The sequence below is a fragment of the Sminthopsis crassicaudata genome, chromosome 2 (assembly GCF_048593235.1).
Source record: "Sminthopsis crassicaudata isolate SCR6 chromosome 2, ASM4859323v1, whole genome shotgun sequence".
Lineage (NCBI taxonomy): Eukaryota > Metazoa > Chordata > Mammalia > Dasyuromorphia > Dasyuridae > Sminthopsis > Sminthopsis crassicaudata.
The window spans coordinates 387,287,434-387,313,773 of record NC_133618.1 but is presented as its reverse complement, the minus strand read 5'-3'; the positions used below and the strand labels follow the sequence as shown (position 1 = coordinate 387,313,773).

The following is a 26,340-nucleotide window of genomic DNA, read 5'->3' as shown; positions in this document are numbered from 1 at the left end:
GAGGTTACAGACAAAATAAAAAATATAATATGGTAAAAATGAAATAAAAGTTGGGAGACATATAACAATAATGGAAAAGACAAGTTCCCTAGTGAAGCTCACAATTTTTTATTTTTCCTGAGGCTGAGGTTAAGTGACTTACTTGCCCAAGGTCACACAGCTAAGTGTCTGAGACCAGATTTGAACTCGGGTCCTCCTGAATTCAAGGCTGGTGCTCTATCCACTGCGCCACCTAGCTGCCCCATGAAACTCACAATTAACCAGGAGAAAGGGAACCCTATGGGGTTGGAATGTGTTCCTAACTTACAGCCTAGAGCCATAGAAAAGTTTAGCACTCCAAAGAGTTAGCTGTAAGAAGGAGACATAGTGGGGCGATGGGAGGAGAGACGCTATATGGCATGGAGGAGAGAAAAGGGGAGAGAAACTACGAAGCAGAGTGCTGTGGTAGACTGACCTAAAAAGATTCAGCAAAGATGTGAGCCATGGACAGATTTGGGGAAATTTAACCTTAGGAGTTTGATATAACCCAGATTTCTGACTGAACATAGCAGGGTGGGGTTACCCAAGATCTCCACTGAGGGTGGGACTCTAAAATTGAACTGATCCTCATCAGTGGCTTTCCCTGCCTGACTCAGGGAATAATTTTATCAATACTTCAGGCTCTTTCTGTCAACCCCATCTAGTTACTCACGACCTCACCAGTAGGAGGGGACCCCAGACAGTTTCAGTCATGTTTGTTTCCCTATGAGTCTGTTCTCTGTGATTTTCATGCAGGAGCATCAGCTAAAGTCTTCTCTGTACATCATTCCTTGGCCCAGTCTCATGAGTGATAGCAGGTATCTGATAGTACTGAGCTCTCTCTTTCCTTTCCCATCTTGGTCCTGGGAGAATTATGTTGGTAAAGAAATGGGGAAAGGACTATATAATAGTGTTGAAGTTGGGAAGGGACCCCAAAAGATTGGGGATCACAGACCGGTGTCACAAGGTATCTCAAAAGAATTTGCAGATTCGAACCCATATCCAAGTCAAGGGGCAAAGTTTATCAGAATTGTAACACCAATTGAAACAGACTAAATTTCTAGAGAATTTTGCAAAGGACCTGGAGCAAAGAGACAAATTCATCTAGTTCATATCATTATGTTAATTTTATGGCCTAGAGGTAGAATTGAAGAATTTGGTTAACACTGACCCAGCAGACCTAGGACTATTCAAAGACCAGAACACTTTAGAATCATTGACAGACAAGATTGTTAGAACAGTAATTAGTCTCAGCATCACTAATAATCTTTCCTGAAGTTTAAGGGAAGAAATATTATTATAATCCAAGGCCAGAGGACTTTTATAATCATTAACAGAATAGCATTCTCAGATCAGAGGGCCTCAGGATCTCAGAAGATCACTGACAGATTGTTAAAACAGACCCCCTAAGGGCTATATTACTGTCTCCCCTAGAAGCTATATTACATAATTTTACTTCTTAAGCAGTTTGCACCCCAAATTCATTTGGGACAAAAGGAAAAAGATCTCATCTTCTGGAGCTGCTTCATGCTGATAAGGGGTGTAGAGCTGTCCCTCCCCAGTAGAGTCCAGACTGAGGAGGGGAGGCACGTGACTCAAAGATGGGAGCAGCACATTCAGGGGAATGTTGAGTATTAGATGTTAGCCGACAGTATTCAGGGTGAACAAATAGTTGGAAGTTCATAGCTTGGAGTCTGGGGGAAATAAATCTACCAATAGAAATGTTAGTTCTCAGAAGGTTATACAGAAGCTTCAAGGAAGTTGGCATAGAAACATTATGAGCGAGTTTGCCAGAATAATTTTGGAATGGATATCCTACTACAATTATGTGGGTAAAAGATCCTTTCCAGCAAGAAAATGAGGGATAATCAGGTTAAAGTTATTCCCCTGGTGGGAGGGAGTGGGTAGCTATTACAAATGGGATGGCATCCGGAGTGAGGATGGCGACCTTTGGGAATGGAGCTTTTGCAAATAATGCATCAGGTCCTGTCTGTGGGCTGCCTTGAGGATGCTGAAGACATACCCAACAATCCTGAATGCCCCCACTGCCCACAGAATTCTCTAGCCTGACTAAGGAGTTCTCTCTACTGGTGGGGGCCCACAGAGTGACACCACGAGAGCTGGAGAGAAAATATAGGAGCAAAGCCCTTATCCTTGGAGTTATTAAAAGTACACCTGGAAAAAATGGAAAATGACAAGAAAGAAAGAAAGCTAGAGTGAGGGAGAGAAGGACAGACAAATTAATCCTTCTCTATCCAGTATGTTTCCAGGAGTCCTGTGGAAGAGTAGCTTCAGGTCCTCTCTGGGATTCACAGGAATATTTAGGAATGTCTGAGGGAGAAGAAGTAATAGGAATAGCACTTTTAATTCTAAAAACATGAGTCCAGCTAGGGAAACCTTCGGGTTGGAGTAGTCAGAATGACCTTATATGGTCCAGGCACAACTAAGTAAAGACTTGCTTGAAGGTGTGATTAGTTTTTTCATCTTCCCAGAAGACTGAGGCCACCAGACAGGGTGGAGATGATCAGTAATCTTAAGTGCCTTGGTCACCTTTTGAATTATTTGAGAAGTGAAGGCTGAGCCATTGTAGCTCTCTTAAGAGCTGGGCAGACCAGGAAGAAGTTCCCACTGGCTTGCCTCTGGGATTAAATCAGCCTGAAGGTGTTTGAAACCACCCAAAAGGAGAAAGGGTGTAAACCTTTCTTCCACAAGGACTTGACTAAATGAAGGGGTGTAAGAGTCAGGGAGTTGCCATAGTCAGGGGCAAATGAGCAGCAGCTCAGATAGCTGAATCTGCAAGCTTGTTCCTTTGGCCTGCAGTGAATCTCCTGGTGTCCTTGACAAAATATATTAGAAACCTCTCTAGGTTTGCTGATAGCTTGCAATAACTGCAATTTAATAGGAGAATTTTTTGCTGTCAAAAGTCCCCTTTTTCCCCACATAGACCCATGAGTGTACAAAGTATGAAAACCATATTTGTAGTCTCTGTAGATGTTTGCTTTCCTTCCTCTCCCCAGATCCAAACCCCCTAGTAAGGGCAATAGGTTCAGCTTTCTGGGCAGAAGTCCTGGGGGGAGTGGCTTAGCCTCCAAGGGGCTATAGAAGGTCACTACAGAATAACCAGTCTTCCTTTCCCCATTTTCAAGAAAACTGGACCCCCTTGTAAACTATTCACCATCTGTTTAATTTTCAGAGACTTAACAGACAGATAGGCTGTGTGGCCTTTAGATAAAGAAACTTAATAAAGCCCTGAGTGAGGGAGGGGGAAGCTGGAAGTGTTAGGGATTTGTTTGGCTGCAGCCAGAGAAGCCTCTCAGTTGCAGATCAAGACATCATCTACATACTGGATAGCCAATGCCTGTCCAAATATGTAAGGACTGTCATGGAAGCCCTGAGCTACTTCTGTGTTATGGATATGACTGCCTATGTTAATTAATGAGGGTTATAATTCCCTGAATTTGCCCCTTCCAGGGCAAAAAGAGATTGTGAATCTTTATGCAATAGTATGCAAAAGAAAGCATCTTTAAGATTTAAGGTAGAAAACCATTGTGTCCCTGGTATATTTGCATTGGGTTTATGGCTTATAGTGATCATTTGCTCTGCTTATAGAAATTTGCTATAAGAGGAAAAAGCAGGGAAATGATTATAATAGCATAAAAATAGGTTCTTCAGGCTTCAGCCTGAGAGCATAGACATGATAGGATAAAGCATCCTTAGATCTGTTTGACAGCTGATCATGCAATAATAATTCCATCTCATAGCCAGACTCAGGTGGGAAACAAAGAAATAGAACTGGGAAACCAAGTCAGAAGGATCCCACCTTAAGTAGAGACTAAGATGATCCGCCCAACTCTTGCCCAGATAAGACATCCACCTATGGCAGTTTAGGAAGCCATTCCTCTGAGTAACTTATGACATTTCTCTTGAATGGTGGATTATTGACTTACTGACCAGACGAATCAAATCAAATTCAAAACTCAAAAAGAATATCAATTACAGTCTCAAGAGATTTTATCTCTAATAGCAAATTCTACTAATTGCAGCTTAGGGCTAGATACCTTATTTTAAAAAGTTTCCCAGGACTTACATACATTTTGTTTAACACGTTTTATATGTTTAAACTTACCCTGGTGCAAAGGATCAATCATTATACAAGATTATAGATTCTTAGAAAACATATTCCTTGTTTAGAAACTATAAAACCTAAACGGGCTCATTTCTCAGGGCTCATGACCTTGCTTAATCTGATGGTTTTAAGAAAACTGGCATACTTACAAATTAAGGGGAGCTGACAGAGACCCCAGGGAAAGGGCTGAGCTTACCCAATCCAACTATTCTTAATGTTTTCATGGGTTGTGCTTTTGGTACTTCCCTCCACTCTATGAAGAAGGAAAAGGTGATGCACATCTCATATGGAGGTGAACTGATAAGACTTTAACATTATCCCTGTTCTGCATACATTAATTACCAATTTTAGATTTAACATGATGATAATTAATTCCAAATAACTATTTTAGGATTTTCCTAAGGAATAGCCATATAGTCTTAGTTGTAGTTTCTATTCCCTTAAATACATATCTCTTTTGTTTTAGGGGGAAAGCAAGACAATTCTCAAAAGTGAGATAGAACAGATTTTAAAATTGGCTTAACTTTAGTTAATGAGATTCCCTACATTCTAATTAAATGTTCTAGCAAACTGAGTTGTCATTTGCTTATTTTCCAATTCACAAAAATCATTTCTCTTTTTTTGAGCGAGGAAAAGGGTTAAGGTGCCAGTTTTTACTGACAGGGCCTTTAGAAGTCTGATTCTAGATAACTCAAAAGTAGATGAGGGGGGGCCATGAGTTTTTAAAGTAGTAGCAAACTGCTTTTCTGTTTTTCTAAAGTTCCCAAACTCTTCTTTTAACACTATTAGTACAAAAAGATTGATTACACTTTACACATCCCTCTAGTGGGCTTTAAAATAGAGCTCCTTTAAAATTGCTTTTACTATCATATCTCAAACAAATTTCCAAATTACTTTACACACACACAGAAATCATTTATCTGTTGGTCACATCTAAACAACCCATAAAGTTATCAAATATAAAGCAGTTATATCCAATAAAGCAGTTTTATGCTAAGCACTTTTGCAATCATGTGATCTTCATAACAACATTTATTATTTCTTTTTACATATCAGAAAACTGGGCAGAGATAAAATAATTTGCCATAAATTACAAAGCTAATTTATTTCCACAACTGAAACAGAGTATGATGTGTAATGTCCAGGCTAGCTTTCCAGAGGATCTCTGGACAGAACTTGGTCTTTAGGGGAGAAGTGATGAAGGCAGGAGCGCCAGGAGGATGGTCAAAAATGGAGTCCCTACTCTTCTGTGCCTGTGACTCTCTGAGACTCTGAGTCTGAGATTGAGCTTGCAAGCACACTCATTTAAGTCTGCTTATTTCAAGTCCTCAGCTCTTAAATACCTTAGTACAATTATATCACCACAGCACATTGAGCATGTGCCAACTGTAGAACCATTACATCACCATACTAAGTACTAAGTATATGTGAACTAGAGAACCATTATCTCATCAATCACACTGAGTAAACACCCTGTTCTAAGTATCCTTTCAAGTATACTTTTCTCAGAGTTCCCCAATATCTTCGTTCCTCTACAATGGTGGGTTTACCAAATGCAGACACTGAGTGTCTTTCTCATCTCACACTACCATGTTGGGTGCTGAAAGGGATACCCAGATTCTTCCCAGGCAGTTGCTGGACAGAATCTGATGAAGGTAAGGGTGACTGGTGCCATGATTTCCCTTTGATGGTAGTTTCAGGTGCCAGACTCAGGGAATGCTGACCATGGAGCCTGATCCCCACTCCATTTCCATTCCCCCAAGCTGGGCTGGGGAGGTGTTTTGGTAAGGTTGTGTGGGGTTCCCACAGTTTTGCTGTTTCCCCTATTTCTACAGGTGAGGCAAAATTTGAGTTTCCCTACAGTTCTTTAAAATTCTCTTTTCTTAATCTGACCTGAGATGAGAAAAGTTAACAGAGGGACTTGGGCTATATTGATCTTGTAAGATACATTCAGGACTCCAGAGAGTGTAATGTAGAAGGTCCTTTAATACTTTCTGGGATATTTTTCCAAAGGAGCAGAAGGGGACTCTGGACAAGATAAGAAGTCAGAGAAAGGTTAGTAAAAAGTTGCTGTTTACTGGGTTTTTTTTTTTTTTCTTTTCTTTTTTTTCTCCTGGAATGATCTCCATTGTTTCAGGAATTTTTTTTTGCAACCTAAAAATGACTAATTGCCAAACTTCCTAATCATTGCTCTCAAAACTTTGAGAATCTGCTAAGATGTTATTTTAATTTAGGATTAGTTAACTTTTTTGAGTAGCTTCCAATTTGACCATAGCTGAAATGCACAGAAAAAAAAGTTAAGCTTTTTAAGAAATCTTCCCAGCATTCTATCCATGGCATAGACATTTTTTCTTCCTGGTTGCGTTTTAAATCTTTCCAACTAATAAAATCTAGCTCATAGAACAAACATGATACAGACATTTTGTACAAAGACAGACACAGACAAAAATGACATGAAAGAGAACTGTCCCATATTTGCCAAAAGCCATCCTCTGGCAGAGGAGAAAGTGAAAAAGTGGCAAAGATTCCCTAGAAACTTTCCTGAAAATTGCAAGAATTTCCAAGTCTGGGCATCCCCAGTTAAGGAAAACTTGCTGAGCATAGAGCTCACAATGACCCGAATAAGCCTTTTCCCAGTGGCTTGGGGTGTCCCAGCTATTGGATTGTGGGAGAAAAAATGGTGGAGGACTTACCTTGATAAGGAGGGAATCAAGCCAGGGGAAGCCAGACTCTCCCGTATGGGCCATGAAATGTTGAGGTTGGGAAGGGACCCAAAAAAATTAGGGGTCACAACTAGTATCGCAAGGTGTCTGAAAAGAATTTACAGCCTTGAACCCATATCCAAAGTCAAGGGGTAAAATTTATCGTAATTGTAACAGGAATTGAAGAAGTCTACATTCCAAGAGAATTTAGCCAAGAGTGAGGAGACAAATTTATCCAGTTCATGTCATTGCTATGCTAATTTTATAGTAGAACTGAGCAGTGGTCTCAGAAATTTGGTTATCACTGACCACCAGACCCAGAACTATCCTAAAGCCAGAAGACTTTAGAATCATTGACAAACAAGATTATCAGAACAATAGCGTCTTGAAGTTAGATAGAGTCAGGATCATTAATATGTCTTCCCTAAAGTTTAAGGGAAGAAATATTATATGCCTAGGCCAGAAGACTTTTACAATCATTGACAGAAAAATAGCATTCTTAGATCAGAGGGCCTCAAGATCACAGACTCCAAAGCCAGAAGATTTAGAATCACTGGCAGATTATTAGAACAGAAGCCCCCTAAGGTCTGGGGACCATAAAATTATTGCTGTATCCCCTAGAAGCTATATTCCATCAGTAGTAGCAGAGGCTAGTCAGTATTGTTTCTTCCTAACTATTCCCTTAAATAACAGGTCTTTGAAGAGCTGTTTTTCCTGTCTTCCTCACTTTCATTTAATTCTGGACAATATGTGATAGAGGCAGTTACTTTTTTACTTTGATCTCCTTTCTCCACTTTCTGGTCCCCAAACTGTAGCACCTCCATTTTTTCACATCCTTCCTATGTGAAATTTAGACTTCTGAGTTGATTACTCTGGGTTCACGTAATATTGTTTACCTTGTGTCTTGTATCTTGTATCTTGCTGAGAATCAAGCCTCCACTGGCTGTCTTTGCCCTTTTCTGTTTTTTATTTCCTGTTTACCACTTATCTTCCTTAGAATGCAATCTCTTTGAGGGCAGTCTTGTTTGCATAATATAGTGTTTGGCACATAGTAAACACTTAATACATTCTATTTGTTTCTGTAACTGATAATAAGAATATCAGACTGTTGATACAGCTTTCCGGTGCTGACTTAATAATGGCATTTAGAAGTCCTTTCATTCCTTCCCTGGAAATGTCCTTTCTAGGGAAGGCTCTAAGAGCATTTTTCTCTTTTTCTTCCCTCTTCTCTCTTTCTCTCTCTCTTCCTTCCACTAGCATAGATCAGTGACCAGAAATATTTTTGCAGGTGGTTTAATTGCAATGGTCTGATGCCCTTTATAAAAATTATTTAAAGTGGAATTTTTTTTAAGTCTTTTATTCCTGTCCAGTTTTTTATACTTTTTTTTTTTTTTTTTTTTTGGAATGCAGAGAAAAGAGAGTCCTGGCTCTCTGGCATTTGATGGATTTGAAATCTTCACAAAAGTACCTGTAGATAACATTAAAAAAACATTTTATTGATTTGTTTAAAATCATTTTTTCTGAAGACCTCCAAACACTTCTTCAACAAAGAAAAAGTTTAAGAAAACTTGCTGAATGTATATTGTACCCTCCCCCCATCTCTTTTATCACTTGCCTTCCTAAACTAGGATTGAGCTGTGCATTTGAATTTGGATATGCTGCCTTTTAGTGTTATTTTCACTCAATTTACATTAATCATTTGTCTCTGTTATGTTGGTTCAGCTTTCTTTCTTTCTTTCTGGGTAAAATCATTTTGATTTTTTTTTTTTTTTTTTTTTGGAAGTGAATGATAACTTTATTTGGGAATTCCAGGAAATTAAAGAAGGGATAGGATCATCTTTTGCACAGAAGAAAGTTTAACCTGTTCATCTTATGTTTACTTTTTTTCTGCCAAGGAAACTGGTCAAGAAAGAGCAAGACAAAAATAACTTATAGGGAATAGATATACAAAATAAATATGTAGATAGTAAAATAGGACCCAGAAGAACAAATCACACTAAGTTAATCTTCTTTACTTTTTATTTTGATAGGATAGATTAAATGGAGTGAAGGATAAGATGCTCCAGAACAGAGTTTTTCTAGCCATTCTTGGTTGGTAGGTGTGACCAAATTGAAGAACTGTCAAAGGAGACTGAGAAGGCGTGGTCAGATAGGTAAAAGAAGAACCAGAAGAGGATAATGTCTTGAAAACTAGAGATAAGAAGAGTATTTTAAGAAGAGAGTTATTTACTTTGTCAAAAACTATAAAAAGATCAAGAAGGATGAAGACTCATAAAATGACATTAGATTTAGCATTGTCTTTAAGAGCTCAGGATTCCTTTTAGATTCCCATGATAGAATTTACAATTTTAAGTTCTAATTTTTTCTCTAAATTTCTAATATTATTTCTTATAGCACAAGCTTCCCTTGTATTCCTGGATACCCACTTAGTTCACAGTTTTTCTTACAACAGAAAATGTTTCTGGGAATATTTTATAATATAATATATTGGACCTTTCTGTCTTTGTATCCTTGTGGAGAAGAGTATGAACAGTTAGTAATTTTTCTTGAAAAATTCTCAATTGTTTTCAGAATGATTGGATTGGGAGGAATATTGTCAAGACAGGATGAAGAGAGGGAGAAGTATCTTGTTTAGATATCTCTAACCAATCACCTTGTGAATTAAGGAGCTGGCTAAACAATTAGAACTCAAATTGGCCCAAACTGACTAGAGTCAATCATAGGGCACAAGCCTTTTGACTTACGGAATTGGCAAATAAAGAGGAATGTGAATCGACCAATTGTAACTCAGATTGTGAATCTAGCCAGTTATAACTAAGATTGTGAATCTGACCCAGACCATTATAAAGTTAATTCTCACTTCATCTGCTTCTTATGAGCATCACTGAATAAAGGATTTTTCTCTCACTCTAAAAGAATGTTGGTTGTAACACTACTCCTGAACTAGTTTGCAATGGGTAGCAGCAGCTCAGTCCTAGCTTATTCCCCAATTCTGCTTGATTTCAAGGAGCCTTTTTGATAACAGAATCAATTTGCAGGTACCACAAGAGTGTTAATATATCTGGTTTTTTGTTAACCCTTGTAACTTTGATTACTTCTTTTGTCATCTTTTTCAGTTAGACAGCTTCCAAATTTGTCAGTGAAGGAGGGAGGAGACTTTAGAAAAGGAAGGAACTGAATAGGGTAGTGGGGTCTGGGGAAATGTTATTAAGAAGCCCTAGTCATTTATGAAGAAGGGACCCCAAAACTCTAAAACTCCTTGAAGGAGAAAGTCTCCTTCAACTCTGCCTCAGTGAGGGACCCTGTCCTAGGGAAACAAGACAAACAATTTCATTTTGTTATCTAGGTGGGGCTGATTCTAGTCCTTAGGAAAAGAATTCCAACTCTATTCAAGAAAGTCATTCTATTCAAATTCCAGCTCAAGCTGAAACCCAGCTAGTAGATGAACCAACTTGGGACTCCACTAGCCCCCTTCAGCTTGTAGCCAAAGCTCTTATTATAAAGAGCCAAACTAAAATCCTCTCTTTGCAGAGGTTCTAAAAATGCCATACTATGCCAAGGAAGCCTCTGCCCACTGGACAATATTCTTTTCCAATGTCACCTTCTCTTTACCCTCACCTATTTCCTTAATGAGACTTTATGCGTCTCTTTCAGGATTTCTAACCTTACTTCCCAATCCCTATAATAAACCTTTTATCAATCTAGGTTTTCGGGTCTGTAATTTCTTTTACAAAGCACCTCTGTGCCGCCAAAGGGAATCCCCAAAACTCCCTACTCTTGTGCTAAATCCCAAGGAGTTGCTGGAGAGCAAAATCTCTCCATTGGTTCCCTGAACCCCAAATCTGCCATTAGAGCTTATCATTTAACTCCTTGACCACCAGAAACCCTAATCTCATTTTGGTTCCCTAAATCTAAATCTTATCATTTAGTTCCCTACGAGAGGGAACTCCAAAACCTAAACCCCATCATCTAGGCAGTAGCTGTAGTAAAGGGAAAGATGTAAGATGCATGATTAGGAGAATAAAATTATTTTGGAAGTGATGAGATCTCAAGCACTGGAGAAAGAGACATAGTAAGGAGCTTCTTCATCTGAGACAAAAAGAAGTGGAGGAGATAAGACAATCTGAAAAGAGAATTAGTGTTTTTATTGAATTTCTGTTTCCTTAGTGAAATAGGCTATTTTTGAAGAACTTAAATCTTGTTTTCTGGTTATGTGTGCAACAGTAGCATCCACAAAAACAGGGACTTTCAGAGTAAGAAAAAGCAAAAAGGGGTTTATTACGATCTTGCGAGAAAGCACATTTTCGAACTGAGAAGATGTCAGCAAAAAAGTGCAAAGCATAAACTGTGAAACACCTGATTAAATAACCTGTACACCAAAGCCTCCCTTCCTTCTCCCCTCCCCCTCCACCAAGGCTGGCTTTTTCTCTCATTGTTTGGGGAGTCCAGAATTACATTCTAATCTTGGAAATCTAACCCAGAAACAAAAGAATACAAGTTAACAATAATGAACTCTTAATGTCAATTTCCCTAGAGAACTGATATACAAGCCGATACAATTCAAAGCCATCTTCAGCTTTAAAAGAAGTACTTAAATGTTAATTAAGAAATGGGAAAACTGGAGGATACAATCACCTGCAACTTTTATCTGTAACTCTATTTGTTATTATAAAGTCTCAAGACACAATTAAGGCTATTTTCCCACGAGAGTGTCTTCACTCAGTTCATTCCTAACAGTTATGAGATAGATTTAGAAGGAACCCCTTCAATACGCATGTGAAAAATAATCTATTTAACTATAAGTGAGAGAAATACAAAGAATAGTTATTGCAGTAATTCAGAGTGAAGTTAGTAGGAACAGACTCCTTCAAAAAAAGGTGAGTCCTTTATGCTATTGAATGGGACTGATTGGATGAATTATTTCCCACTTTTGAGTCACATGATCTCTGTTTCCAGAACTGAGACCTTGGGAGATCATTTGATCTCTGGAGGGATGAACTTTGAAGCTGAGATACAGGAAGTTGCAGGAAGTGACATGACCTGTGAGAGGCAGCCAACATTGATAGCCATTGGTCTTTTGCTTTTAAACCCTGGACTAGCCGAAAGCAGGTCAGGTTCCAGGAGCACATGGCAGGGGTTGGGATGGCTTCCAGGTGTGTCTGGGCTGTTCCCTGTAGGGATTAAATAAATGCTTTCTCTTTGTACCTGATGTCTCTGATTAGTTAATTGGGAAGGGAGTCTTGCACCTGACCTGTCCCACATACTGTAATGGGTCTGGATTGATGGAAGTAGGAGGGTGTTCCAAGCAGAGAGAATAGGATTGTGCAATGTAAAGAGAAAGTCATTTCTCTGTCCCTTGTCCATTCTGCAAGGTCACAACACCAATGTCTTAAAGCTGAAAGAAATCTTAGATATAATTTAGTGCTTACTCTTCATTATACAGATGCAGAAATAGGCCCAGAAACAACTCATGAATTGACTGAGGTTGCACAGGTTCAGAGCAAGGATTAATTTTAACCAGATTTTTGGACTTCCAAACTGTTGCTCTTTTAGTGGTTCTCCTTGAAAGCTGAACTGTCCTTAATTTTGTAATTGGAGAAATAATATTCTTGAGGAATTTAGAGAAAATTAGAAGAGATGTATGAACTTATATAAAAGAAAAAAGCAGAACAAAATGTAATAATCCTCTGCTTTGGAATTATTTAGGAGAAGTGAAGAGCAGAAATGTTCAAATAGCTATTCAGGCAGTAACTGATTGAGACAGAACCATAGTAAAATGTAATTAGTAAATAGTTAACAAAATAACATGTAGATAGTGTTAATTTGTGATTTTCTAAATCTCTAATTTTATTAAAATTAGATACTGTTTAATACCTGGTTCTGGAAGAGTATGAATGTGAATATGAAAAATTCACAAAGGCTTTATCATAGCTACAAGGAATCTAATCAAATTGAGGCATTTAAAAATCAGAAAGAAAAAGTAATGGCAGGATTTTGAGAGTTATGGAGGAGTTAGGGAGGAGAGTCCTAGTCAATTACAAACTCACATGTGCATTATGTTGTATAGCTATCACCCCAGGATGGGATACCAGGAAATAGGGTATGCTAATATAGGATAATGAAGATGCTTTGGCCATAAAGGTATTTGTAAGGTGAGATTATAATTAGTGTGCCCTCAAGAGAAAGAAGGATCACTTATTTGCTGAATCTTTTGGGTTGGCCTAGCCTTGGTCCTTCTGATAAGATAAGGATCCCAGAAATTTGGTGGCCTCCCTTTGTGTGTATAATAAGGTTGTCTGGATTTCACTTCATCCCTGTTAAAGGCTGCACCATATCAATAGTACTGGTGAAGAGAAAAGAGGCCTGGATAAGTATTTAGGAAACCTGGCTCAGACATAATCATTTCACCTTTCTGAGCCTTAATTTTCTTCATCTGTGAAGCTAAGTTTCACTAGAGCAAAGTTTCTTGACTTTTTTATAATAGCTTTATATTTTTCAAAATAGATGCAAAGATAGTTTTCAACATTCACCCTTGCACAAAACCTTGTGTTCCATATTTTTCTCCCTCTTTTCACACCTCTCTCATCCCCTATATAGTGATCCAATATGGGATAAACATGTGCAATTCTTCTAAATATATTTCCACATTTATCATGCTGCACAAGAAAAATCAGATTAAAAAGAGAAGAAAATGAGAGAAAAAACAAACAACTAAACAACAACAAAAGATGCTGTTGTCCATATTTACTTCCCATAGTTCTCTCTCTGGATTCAGATATCTCTCTCCATCTCAAGTCTCTTGGCTCTATTGAAAAGAGCCATGGCCTGTGTTGTTGTGTTGTTGGAGTAAACTTATTGAAAATGTAAGGCAAAGCATTTATTTCTGAGGAGAATCTCCAAATTCATTGTAATCCATATAAGCTCAGAATTGTCCTTCTGGTTTGCAGGTTATATTTTTATCTTTTCCCAGAGTTATGATAAGGAAAACATTTCAAAAATCTCAAAGCATTATATGAATCTTAGCTAGTAAAAAAACAAAAAAAAACAAAACAAAACCAAAACAAACTTCCTTTTTTTTAAACCTCTGATGTTGTTTTCAAGGAAGAAACAGGTACTTAACAAATTACTCTATATAAAGTTCATTATGTCCTATATCTTTTTCTTTTATTGTACTCAGAGCATTGGGAGATTGACTTGATGAGGTTTAGAATTGGGGTACTTAAATGCAATTAAGGTTTAATTGAGGTCTAGTGGCAGGTTCGGGATACAGGGAGTCAAATAGAGCTCCTCTGCAACCCCTTTGGATTCGATGTGAGGATACAGAGTTAAATGAGGCACAAGAGTCCCTTGTAAAGGAATTTATAGACCCGAAAACCTATTCTATAAGAGGTTTATTTTGGGGTTTGGAAGTAAAGTTAAAGTCTAGTTAGTAAAGTTGAAGGTAGAGATAAGAGGGCACTGGAACCAGTGTTCCAGTGGGCAGAGATCCTTTGGCATGCCAGGCGTAAGGCTGCCATGTTAGGAACCTCTGCAAAGAGAGGAGTCCAGCTTGGTTCTTTTATAATGAAAGATTTAGCTAAAGGGGCCTGTGGGTAGAGTCCCAAGTTGGCTCAGATCCTAGGGGGGCTAGGACAGGCCTGGATCTCCTATTGGAATTCAGAAGGATGCTTTTGACCAAGATTTGTGAATCAAAGGTCCTAGCTTCTTGAATTGATAATGCATCAGCTAGGAAAGATTGGGAATCAAAAGGAATAAATCTATCTGAAAGGATTAGTTTCTTAAAGGGATCACAACCCGCATCAGATTGTTTGTATTTGGAGTAGGTCTTTATTTCTTACACTGACAGTTGGGTTTTTTATTTTTAATAATTTGTTAAATTTGTTTTCTTCCCTGGACTGTTGAAATCTTTTAAGAAGAGTTTATTTTTTCCCTGAGTTGTTTTGTGTTGCTGTCACTTTAGCATATGGTTATTGGAGTCAAAATTGTGACTGTTGAACCTGGGCATTGATTTTTGTTTTTTTCTATTGAAAGGAACTAGAATTAGTACATTTGCTTGAAATAAAAAAGAACACAGCAGCTTACTAGGCAACAGCAAATTTTATCTCACTCTTTTCTGTAGTTCTGTACACAGACATAATTAGATAAGAATTGAAAACAACTAAGTATTAGAAATATATTTAAAAATGGATGTAGGTGGAGTTAGGAGAGTGGAGGAATAATTGCTATAGAGTTTTAAGACCTGACCAGTAGAAATTAAAGCCTTGGCTTGAGGAAGCTTCCAAGAATGGAATCTTTTTTGTTAGAATGAGGGATGGGATTAGATGTCACCTTGGTGAATTTGTAAAAGAAAGTAGTAAAAAGTGGTTGTTAGCTGGCTTAGACATAATGGTGTTTTCATCTTTGCTGTCGATTAAAAAGAATGGCTTCAGAAAAGAAAAGGCACATTTGGGAGATGAACATCGGATTTAAGGATTGGATTTGGATTTCTGGACATCAAGATTAAATTTACCTAATTGAAACTAATACCAGTTGATTCTGGTTTTTCCATTCTCTGGTCATATAGAACAAATTTCACACTTCTACCCTGTAACAACTCCTCATATACTTAAAGAAAGCTACCATTTACATTCTCAACCCCAACTATATTCCATGCTTAAATCCTAATTTTTTTTTTTTAAATTATTGTATGTTATGAATTCAAGGCCCTTCACAAGCTCAGTTGCCTTTCCCTAGAGGTATTAGTTCCCTTTGCTTTGTTAAAATTTGTTGTCTTGAACTTTTACATCGTTTGTTTTAGATGTCTGAATATCCTCTCCTTGCTCCTCGAAACTGCTCTTGATGAGTATTCCAAGATTGAATTAGCTTTTTTGATTACTGTATCCTGTTATTGAGTCTATATAGAATGTACAGGCCATTGGATTTTTTTCAAAGTGTTATCTAACTGCTTTCTTTAGGATTAATAAAGTCCTTTTTTTTTTTTAACCCAAACCCCAAAATAAACCATTAATAATTATTCCTTTGGATCCAGCTAGTTTAGAATACATATAATTATAGCTATTGTATTGTCTCTCTCTCTCTCTATATATATACTTTTTCCAAAAGAATAAAAAGAGATTTGTTTTTTAAAACAAATCAAAAGACAAAGTTTTATTACGTTGCTAAAAGTGGGCTAAATCCATAAGTTATTGTTGTTTTTTTAAGCAAAGAAAAGGGGATTTATCAATTAACAAGGAAAAAAAGATGAGCTAAGCTCCCTAGTGGAAACACACAATTAACCAGGAGGAAGAAGCCATTGGAGGAAAGTGCTAAATTCCTTGAATGTCCATTTTCCCCCCTGAAAAATACTGCTTAATTTTGCTAGATAGTTGATTCTTGATTGTAGTCCTAGCTTCTTTGCTTTCTGGAATATCATATTCCAGGCTCTCTGATCCTTTAATGTGGAAACTGCTCAGTTTTGGATAATATTGATTATGGCTTCTTGATATTTGAATTGTTTCTTTCTGGCTGCTTGCAATATTTTTCTTCTTGATCTGATAATTCTGGAATTCTACAATAATCTTTGAAGTTTTCATTTTGGGCTCTCTTTCAGGAAATTTAGACTTTTTCAATGACATCCTCTGGTTCTAGGATATCAGGGCAATTTTCCTTGATGATTTATTGAAGTATTCTTTTTTCATCATGGCTTTCAGGTTGTCTAATAATTCTTAGGTTGTTTCTCCCGGATCTGTTTTCCAGGTCATTTTCTTCTTTTTTTTTTCTTTTGGATTTTGTTTTATTCTTGATGTTTCATTGAGTCATTCACTCTTATTTGTCCAATTCTAATTTTTAGTGAGTTATTTTCTTCACTTAGTTTTTATTTCCTTTTGTATTTGGCCAAATTGTACTTTTAAAGGAGTTGTTTTGTTCAGTGGATTTTTTTTTTTCTACTTCATCAATTCTATTTTTAAATAAAGTAATTGTTTTCTTTTTATGTTTCACCGAATTTATTTTTGAAGGGGTTTTCTTCAGTTTCTATGCTTCTTTTTCCAAAATGTTGACTTTTTCCCAAAAACTTTTATAACTCTCCTGCATAGTTTTCATTTCTTTTTCTTATTTTTCTTCTATCTCTCTTTTAAGATCCTTTTGAACTCTTCCAAAGGAGCCTTTTGAGCTGAAGACCAGTTCATATTCCATTTTGAGACCTTAAAGGCATTTGACTTTGCTATGCTCTTCTGAGTTTGTGATCTGATTTTCCATGTCTCCATTGCTATCTATGATCAGAGCACTTTTTGCTTTTTTCTTCATTTTTAAAAGTTGAGGTCTGCTCCTAGGGCATAGGGGAAATTGTCCCATGTTTCTTATGTAGCATGCCAAGGGATTCTTACTGATTGTGCTGGGGTTGTAGGCTTCCCCACTTCCAGTGAGGCCAAATCCCACCTATTATGCTAGGGTTTAGGGACTCACAATTTGCTTTTTGTCATTGCATTTGAGGTCTCACAGCTGGTCTGTTGATCTACTGGCCTTTTGAACCAGGACAGAGTAGCCAATGCTGCTGTATTTTTGCCAAAAGTGCCTCGCTAGAGGTATTTTAAGCTGGAAAATTATTATACCCCAAATGTTTGTGGGTTCTGTCACTCCAGAATCCGTTCAGAAGCTTGATCTGATGTTGATTGAAGGAAGCTAGGGAGAACTCAGGCTGTATCCTGTGTATTCTTTACCATCTTGGCTCTGCTCTGGCAGTCTAAATTCCTTTTTTGTTTGTTTTCTTTTGTTTTGTTTGCGTGAGGCAATTGGAGTTCAGTTACTTGCCCATGGTCATACAGCTAGGAAGTGTTAAATTTCCTGAGGCTGGATTTGAACTCAGATCATCCTGACTCCACTGCACCATCAAGCTGCTTTCCTTTTTTTTAAAAAGCATTTTTAAATATGACTAGAAATGGTTTTAATTTTTTCATCTGAAAATTGTCTGTTCATATTCTTTGACCTTTTATCAATTGAAGAATGGCTTGTATTCTTATAAATGTGAGTCAGTTTTCTATATATTTTAGAAATAAAGCCTTTATCAGAATTCTTGTCTGTAAAATTCTTTTCCCAGTTTTCTGCTTCCCTTCTAATTTTGAGTGCATTGGTTTTGTTTGTATAAAACCTTTTAAATTTAACATAATCAAAATTATCCATTTTGAATTTCGTAATGTTTTCTAGTTCTTCTTTGGCCATAAATTCCTTCCTTCTTCACAAACCTAGAGATAGACTATCTCTTGTTTTCCTAATTTGCTTTTAGTATCGCCTTTTATGTCTAAATCATGTACTCATGTCAACCATTTCTTGGTATAGGGTGTTAGGTGTTGGTCAATGCCTAGTTTCTGCCATACTCTTTTCTAATTTTCCCAGCAATTTTTGTCAGATAGCAAGTTCTTATTCCAGAAGCTGGAGTCTTAGGGTTTATCAAACACTGGATTGTTGGGACCTTGGATCTCTTAGAATCAGCCAGAGTCACGATAATTAAAAGTCTTTATTCTTGGTCTTCTGGGGTCCTGGTCAGGGGATTAGATCTAGCAATCTCCACACCTCCTTCCTCTCTCTCCACTGGCAGGAGACTGAATCAATTTCCTCTTCCTACTCTACCCATTCATGTCACTTCCCCCTCTTTGTCCACACCCACCAATCGAGCCAGCACAGAATAGTTGGGGAGGGTCATCCTTCAAACATGTTAATAGAGAATTGTCCAATTGGCAAGTAGCCCACGTGTTCCATTATCCAAGTGCATTTGCTCAGTTCTAGCCCTTTACACTGGATTACTATAAATGTTGACTATTGTGTCTTGTGAACCTAATCTATTTCATTGACCAGCTATTATAATTCTCAGCCAGTACCAAATGGTTTTGATGACTGCTGCTTTATAATATAGTTTTAAGTCTGTTAAATTCCTTTTTTTAAAAAAATTAAAGTTTTTTATTTATAAAACATATAAATGGATAATTTTTCAACATTGACCCTTGCAAAGCCTTATATTCCAAATTTTCCCCTTTCCCTCCATCCCCTCCCCTAGATGTCAAGCTATCTAATATATGTTATACATGTTAAAATATGTTAAATCCAACATACATAAACACATTTATACAATTATCTTGCTGCATAAGAAACATCGGATCAAAAAGGAAAGAAAATGAGTAAGAAAACAAAATGCAAGTGAACAACAACAAAAAGAATGAGATTGCTATGTTGTGATCCACACTTAATTCCCACAGTTCTCTCTCTGGGTGTAGATGTCTCTCTTCATTATTGGACAGTCAGTCATCTCACTGTTGAAGAGAGCCATGTCCATCAGAATTGATCATTGTATAGTCTTGTTGTTGCTATGTATAATGATGTCCTGGTCCTGCTCATTTCATTTAGCATCAGTTCATGTAAGTCTCCCCAGGCCTCTCTGAAATCATCCTGTTGGTCATTTCTTACAGAACAATAATATTCCATAGCCTTCATATGCCATAATTTACCCAACCATTCTCCAATTGATGGGCATCCATTCAGTTTCCAGTTTCTTGCCACTAAAAAAAGGGCTGCCACAAACATTCTTGCACATACAGGTCCCTTTCCCTTCTTTAAAATCTCTTTGAGATATAAACCTAGTAGAAACCCTGCTGGATCAAAGAGTATGCACAGTTTGATAACTTTTTGAACATAGTTCCAAATTGCTTTCCAGGATGGTTGTTTCAGTTCATAACTCCACCAACAATGTATTAGTGTCCCAGTTTTCCCACATCCCCTCCAACATTCATCATTCTTTTCCTGTCATTTTAGCCAATTTGAGAGGTGTATAGTAGTACCTCAGAGTTGTGTTAATTTGCATTTCTCTGATAAACAGTGATTTTGAGCATTTTTTTCATATGATTAGAAATGGTTTTAATTTTTTCATCTGAAAATTGTCCATATCCTTTAACTATTTATCAATTGGAGAATGGCTTGAATTCTGCAGGCTAAATTCCAAGAAGTTTACTTGGCTTTAAAAGAGAGTATTTTTTTGGGGGAAATATAACTTTGGGGCTTAACATCATAACTTGGTTTTCTGAGTAGGTACAGTAACTGTGGAGTTAAATTAGTTTTATCCATGCAAATAACTTGGCTAAGAATTCAACTAGGGTGGGACTTAAAGTGTCTAAAAATCATGCTATCAGTGTTCCTCCTTGCTTGCTTCATGGAATAGCTTGGTTTCCAGATTGTTTATGGTAATTTAGACTCTCTGTCAATGTCCACTTAGTACCATGGATTTCATCATTTCCCACCTCAAACAAATGGGATCCATCTTTTGAGGTATGGAACAGGAGTCTTGTCTTCTGTGGAATGAGAGTCTTCCAGGAGTGAATCCTTATGGCATAAATACTTTCCTAAAATCTAAGTAAGTTTTATGTACATCATTCCTGCTCCCCTGCACTACCATATCTATTAGTTTAGTAATTCTGTCAAAAAAGGAAATAGCATCAGTTTGGCATGATATATCATTTCTTTTTCAGTCTTTCTGTATCTTCTCCCCCCCCAACCCCACCAGTGATTGTGCATGCTTTTTCTTTTCTTCCCACTGGAGGAAAAAAAAAAAAGAAAATCTTTATATCATATAAGCATATTCAGGCATTGCTTCTTAATTTGTGTTCTCTGATTATGTGAGAAACATTTCCCAATTCTTCCTCTCTTTTTCTCTCCTAATAAATCCTTTATCCCCACCTCTCTTTGCTTCATTTGACGTCATCAAATATAACAAAACTCTCTGTCTCATTTAAATTTTTCTGGTTTGAATTTTTTCCCCAAAATTTATTTAAAGAAACAGAATAAGAAAAACAGAAAAGAAATACAAAACAAAAGAGAACATTCTCATGTGCCCATCAGAGTATCGGGGAAAATTCAAAATATGTAACAAAAAATTCCAGTTCAAGAAAGTATATATATTAGTAGAATAAATTATATTCATGAGTGTTCATTTTTTCATTACTTCCTTGTAAATTATTCTTTTGTTCTTTGTACCCCTTTTTAATTTTATTCTTTTTTTCCCCTTTTCATCCACACCCCCACCTTAAGCAGGTTATAGTTAAAAAAGGACACATTTTATATACATATGTAGATATATACATATACATACATACTCACACACATACCCCAACACACAGACACATATGTCTTTTCTTTCCTTGTTGACTCTTTGCTTTAATTCTGCTTCTAACTTTCCTTGCTATTACTTAACCTACCCCCACCCATGGATCTCTCCCTTGTTTTTTTTCCTCACCCTTTGCTTCCCCTGCTTTTTTCTTTTCTGATGTGAGTAGGTCTTCAGAACTACAAGCCCTCCCCCCTCCTCCCATGCTTCTGTGTTTATTCTTCTTCTGCACCTCATTTGTATAAGAAAATTACTATTTTTACCTTAACTCTGCCCCAATCTTTCTTTTGAGCTGTCATATTGTTGATGTCAATCGTAAACATGTTACACTTTTCCCATGTAAAACAACTTCTTCATGTTGAGTTCCTTGAAACTGATCTTTCATATTGACTCTTATAAATTAAAATTTCTGTTGTTTCTATTAAGTTCAGGTTTGGTTGATAGGAAGTCCTGAAATTCTGCAAGTTCATTGAATGTCCATTGTTTCTCGTTCAATATTATACATAATTTTGCTGAATTTGATATTTGACCACCAGCCTAGCTTTTCAAATTGTTGATAAATATGATTCTAGGACTTGTGGTCCTTTATTGTGGCTATTAACAAGTTCTGTGAAATTGTAATTGTAGCTCCAGCATATTTGAATTGTTTTTTTCTTGTTTCTTGCAAAATTTTATTTTGAGATTTTGAAATATATTATTGAAAGGTTGTTTTTGTCAAGGCTTGTCATGGATTTTCAAATTCTCCTTGATCTTTTTTCCAAGTCAATTGTTTTTGTTATGAATTATATTTTCTTCTTTTTTAAAAGTCTTTTTTCTTTATTTCAATATTTCTTGTTATTTCCTAGAATCACTAATTTCTATCTGGTTCATTCTAATTTTTAGAGGATCTATTACTTGGTTGTTAGGTTTTGTACCTTTGTACCTCTCATGTTAAGTTGTGAACTCCCTAATTTCTTATAACTCTAGTTTCTTTCCTTTCTCACTTTCATTTCAATTAAACCGTTAAATAATTTTTTCTATGAATTCTGAGTGAGCATACTGTTTTTCTTTGAGACTTTCCTTGTAGACATTTTGAAATTATTCTCTTTTTCTCTAGGCTTGTGTCTTGGGCATCTCTGGCATCATAATAGTCCCCTTTCCCTCCCTCAAAACTTGGGGAGTCAGCCTTTGCTATGCATGAATAGAAAGACTGAATTTCTTAGTGGTATGGTCCCGACAGAGAAGTAAAGTTTCTAGTAGAGAAATCCTGACAGAGAGATATAAAGTCTCATTAGGGAAAGAGGTGAGGATAAAGAGAGGGTAACACTGAAAGAGAATATCATTCCAGCGGGCAGAGGTTTCCTTGGCATGGCACAGCATAGCATGGCATAGCATGACATGGCATGGCATGTTAGGTCTTCTGTGAGGAGAGGATTTAAAATTGGCTCTTTTTATAATAGAAGTTTTAGCTGCAAGCTGAGGCCTGCCCTGATGAGAGCTGGTGGGTGGAGTTTGAGCTGGAATTGAATAGAAAATTTTAGAATTGAATGGGTGTTTCTCAAACTCCAGACTCAGCTAGCCCCACCTAGATAATAGAATGAAGCTGTTTATCATATTTCCCTCAGGCAGGGACCTACAGAGGCAGGATTCAAAGAGAATCTCTTCTTCAAGGAGTTTTAGAGAGTTTCAGGGTCCCTTCATCACTTTCTTTCAACCTAAGGCTCTTTCTTTGCCCCTGTCAATACTGTCCCCCATCCCCCTTGAATCAGATAAAATTGAAGTCTTATTTTATTTTGCCACTGATTTGGACTGAGTTGAAACTCCTTTAACCCAGAGGACCATCTTTTTGCCTCAGGTCTGGTCTGAGATCTCTGTGTCTGGGTGTGTGGTATGGCAAATCCAATTGAAAAATACTCAGATATCTCAAATGAAGAATACAAGTGTTTATCACAGAGACTGGAGGTCCATTTCCACAGAGGTTGAAGGGGATTATATAGTCACAAGCACAAAAATGCATGACACCCCCCTTTCCCGTGTAGGTCAATTCTCACTTTCCTGCTTAGTGGCACAAATTTGCCAAATTCTAGTCAGGCCCCTATGGTCAGTTTTACTGTTTGCAGGTGTGTTTTCTTAAGTTTATGGATTTATGGTGGTCAGTTTCACAAGGTTTACAACTATTTACCAGTATGAGCATCCTATTTCATTTTCCCAAACCTCTCAGATAATACTGAATTCAAGTTATAGGTTCAATTTACGTTAGTTAATAATGTTATAAGAAACCGTATAATCCCCCACAATAAGGAGGCTTATTCAGAGGTAAGTAAATCATTAAGCTAGAATAACCAAGGAGACTCAGTTTACCTCAGGGTTCCTCAATCAACAAATAGAGATTAGCCAGTTTATAGACCTCTCAGAATATCTCCACACCATTAAATAGTTAGATTCTTCTATAAGCAGTTAAGTAAAGGTCCAGGAGATCACCTCAGATATTTCTACTACAAGAGTAAGCCTTTTGTTCTCCTTCCCAGAGCCTTAATGATTAATAGATCTTTGAAATTGGGTCTGGAATTATCAAGTGACTATTCTGAGAAGTCTTCATTTTCCCGTTGCACTCATGGGGTTCAAATTCGTAAGACAATGAGACCTTTTTCTTCAAACAACTAGACTAAGAACTGCACTCACCTTTTCTTTTGAGTTGCTGGAGCCACATTGAAGTTCTGCACTTTGCCCAGGGAAGAGGAATCCAAATCAGAGCTGCTATGCCAAAGGCATGTGTCTTGTATTGTGTGTTTGTGTGGGGGGAGGGTGGATGTGGGAAAAGCTGAGCTGACTGCCCTTCTTCTCTGCTATTTTGGCTTGATCTCTGGCATGACCAGATAAAGTCATGCTTGTTTTTTATCCCTGCTTCCTTTTCTAGATGTTCATAATGTATCTCTTTAATAAACACGTTCTAGCATTTTCCCAAACTAAGATAAATAATTTGTTGATTTTTATGCTCTGACATTGTGTTAATTATGCTCAAGAGACACAAATATAGGAATTTAAGTTGTTTACTATTCTGTAGATTGCATAAACTCTTCTCTTCCCTTTTTTGAAAATCAGAACATTTGCCCTTCTTTAGGTCTATTAGTCTTCTTGTATTCCATCTTTCAAATATCAGTTATCTGGACAGCAGCTAAAATTCTTCCCAGAAAACTTTTAATTATTTCTTAACTTGTCTTAATAATAATTTCATCTTTCAGAAGATGAAAGAAATGTTGAAGGGGCAGATGGTTTCAGGATTGGGCATCATATTTTAGGATAGACATTGATAATAAGGAAATTAGTTACAATAATTAAGAGCTTCAAAATCATGACATATGTAGATCATAAATGGGGATGGTTAGCCTATGGACACGAAGTATGGATGAAAAAAAGTCTACAAATTCTTAAAGACCTTAAGATTTGTTTTGCTTGACCCTATAGGATGGAGCTAGATGCAATGATGGAAGCTACATAGAGAAAAATTTAGGGTTGACCTAAGGAAAAACTTTCCAACAATTAAAACTACTTGAAAATAGGCTGCTTCAGAGGGCCAGGATTTTAAGGTCATAAGAGTTAGAATATAAGAGAGCAAAGAAGCCATCAAGGCCAGCTCCTTCATTTTACATTTGAGAAAACTGAAATATAGAGAAATTGTGATTGCTCCAGGTCACACAGGTAAAGTATAGGAGGTAGGGATTTGAACACAGGTCTTTCTGACATCAAGTCCAGTGTCCCATTTACTGTGCCAAACTGCCTTTGCAGAGAGAGCTCTTCAATGAAAGGTGGAATAACCACTTGTTGGATTTTTATAGAGGGGATTTTTCAGATATGAATTACACTAGATGGCCTTTGATTTCCCAACTATCAGGCAGTCATTTCAAACAATAAATCAGAATAAATATATTTGAAAGCCAGAGGTCAAAAGACTACTTTTCTGTTGAACTTAGAGGAGTCCCTACCTAACTCAGGCAGGCTTCACTATGATTGGAAACAATATTAAGTCTTAACTTCTTTATTTTTTAGCATTTCCTCTCTCCCTCTCCCTCTTCCTTCCTTCTGTCTCTTTTAATGTAAATTATTCCTATTCCTTTCCTCTTTCTTAGTAGAATCTATTTTCTCTTCAAAGGAGTTTTTCTCTTAAATGTTTTTCCCCCCTGCATCTGTAATTAATATCAGGTTTGTATATAATATGTTTATTAGCAATAATACTAATTTTTTAAAAATTAATTTTATAATTATACATTTTTGACAGTATATATGCATGAATAATTTTTTAATAACGTTATCCCTTATATTCATTTTTCCAAATTTTCCCCTCCCTCCCTCTACTCCCTCCCCTAGGTGACAGGCAATCTCATACATTTTACATGTGTTACAGTATAACCTAGATATAATATATGTGTGTAAATCCAATTTTCTTGTTGCACTTTTAAGTATTGGATTCCGAAGGTATAAGTAACCTGGGTAGATAGACAGTAGTGCTAATATTTTACATTCAATTAATTCCCAGTGTTCATTCTCTGGGTGTAGTTGTTTCTGTCCATCATTGATCAGCTGGAAGTGAGTTGGATCTTCTCTATGTTGAAGATATCCACTTCTATCAGAATACATCTTCATACAGTATTGTTGTTGAAGTGTATAATGATCTTCTGGTTCTGCTCATTTCACTCAGCATCAGTTCATGCAAGTCTCTCCAAGCCTTTCTGAATTCATCCTGCTGGTCATTTCTTACAGAGCAATAATATTCCATAGCCTTCATATGCCATAATTTACCCAACCATTCTCCAATTGATGGACATCCATTCATCTTCCAGTTTCTAGCCACTACGAAAAGAGCTTAGCAATAATACTAATTAACATTTATAATCTAATTTCATTTGGTGCATTATTAAATTTATAATAACTATCATAATACATTCCAGTATATTAACATAATAAAATGTGGTCTATAGATATATATTATAAACTGTGGTTTACAATTTTAAAATGTTTTCATACCCATTATCCCATTTAATCTTTACAATCTTCTATGATAATAGTAAGAGTTTGAGAAAATGGGGTTTGAGAGTAAAATGATTTGCGCAAGGTCATATTGTTAGTACTGAGTGGTGGAACTGAAGTTTCTTGGTTGTTTTACTTGTGAAAGGAGTCTTGTACTCCCTTCATAATACATGCTGCTATCTTCTCAAAAAGATGCCATATCAGATGTAGGGAAAAAATGTGTGGATATAGATCCTCAGGGGCTTGAAGGACTAGATTGAGATTGGTTTTTGTGTTTTTTGTTTTTGTTTTTTCTGAGGGGTGGGGTGGAGTATTATATATTTTCATAAAAATATGCGTGCATTTTATTTGACTTTGTTTTTCAT

General features: G+C 36.8%; 1 protein-coding gene across 5 annotated transcripts in view; it reads left to right on the top strand.

Moving 5' to 3' along the window:
• SIL1 (SIL1 nucleotide exchange factor) overlaps window positions 1-26,340 on the top strand; it is a 327,722-nt gene that overhangs the window by 57,327 nt on the left and 244,055 nt on the right. The window contains exons 1-3 of one of the 5 annotated variants that reach the window (XM_074291469.1): window positions 775-836; window positions 6,158-6,199; window positions 23,479-23,718. The exons of the other annotated variants lie outside the window; for them this stretch is intronic. The gene's annotated coding sequence lies outside the window, so the exon portion shown is untranslated. Of the gene's footprint in view, window positions 1-774; window positions 837-6,157; window positions 6,200-23,478; window positions 23,719-26,340 lie in introns of those variants that run through there. 5 annotated transcript variants of the gene reach the window in all.